Here is a 1408-nt window from a genome sequence, read left to right on the forward strand (position 1 = left end):
TCGAAGTTTTTTCCTCCATTTATCCGCTCGGCTTGCCGCCGGAAGCCCTGTCCTGTTACCCATCCTGTTTATTTAGATCATATTTACCCCATCCTGTTTATTTAGATCTTATTTACCCATCCTGTTTTATTTAGATCTTATTTACCCCATCCTGTTTTTTTAGATCTTATTTACCCATCCTGTTTTATTAATCTATTTACCCATCCTGTTTATTTAGATCTTATTTACCCATCCTGTTTTATTTAGATCTTATTTACCCCATCCTGTTTATTTAGATCTTATTTACCCATCCTGTTTTATTTAGATCTTATTTACCCCATCCTGTTTTTATTAGATCTTATTTACCCCCATCCTGTTTATTTAGATCTTATTTAACCCCATCCTGTTTATTTAGATCTTATTTACCCATCCTGTTATTTAGATCTTATTTACCCCATCCTGTTTTATTTAGATCTTATTTACCCCATCCTGTTTATTTAGTCTTATTTACCCCATCCTGTTTTATTTAGATCTTATTTACCCCATCCTCGTTTTATTTAGATCTTATTACTCCATCCTGTTATTAAGATCTTATTTACCCATCCTGTTTATTTAGATCTTATTTACCCCATCCTGTTTTATTTAGATCTTATTTACCCATCCTGTTTTATTTAGATCTTATTTACCCCATCCTGTTTATTTAGATCTTTTATCCCCATCCTGTTTTATTTAGATCTTATTTACCCCATCCTGTTTTATTTAGATCTTATTTACCCCATCCTGTTTATTTAGATCTTATTTACCCATCCTGTTTATTTAGATCTTATTTACCCCATCCTGTTTATTTAGATCTTATTTACCCCATCCTGTTTATTAAGATCTTATTTACCCCATCCTGTTTATTTAGATCTTATTTACCCCCCTTCTGTTTTATTTAGATCTTATTTACCCATCCTGTTTTATTTAGATCTTATTTACCCCATCCTGTTTATTTTAGATCTTATTTACCCCATCCTGTTTTATTTAGATCTTATTTACCCCATCCTGTTTATTTAGATCTTATTTACCCCATCCTGTTTATTTAGATCTTATTTACCCCATCCTGTTTTATTTAGATCTTATTTTACCCCATCCTGTTTTATTTACATCTATTTTTGAACTGCATTGTTGGTTAAGGGCTTGTAAGTAAGCATTTGACGATAAGGTTTACACCTGTTGTATTCTGCGCATGTGACAAATAACATGTGATTTGATTTGATGTGCCTGTTCACCCCACTATCATCCAGAAGGTGAGGTCAGTACAGGTGCATCAAAGCTGGGGCCGAAACTGAAAAACAGCTTCTATCTCAAGGTCATCAGACTGTTAAAAATCCATCACTAACACATTAGAGGTTGCTGCCCTATATATGGAACGGCCTGGGTGTAGCTG

This window comes from Salvelinus sp. IW2-2015, linkage group LG35 (assembly GCF_002910315.2).
Source record: "Salvelinus sp. IW2-2015 linkage group LG35, ASM291031v2, whole genome shotgun sequence".
NCBI lineage: Eukaryota > Metazoa > Chordata > Actinopteri > Salmoniformes > Salmonidae > Salvelinus > Salvelinus sp. IW2-2015.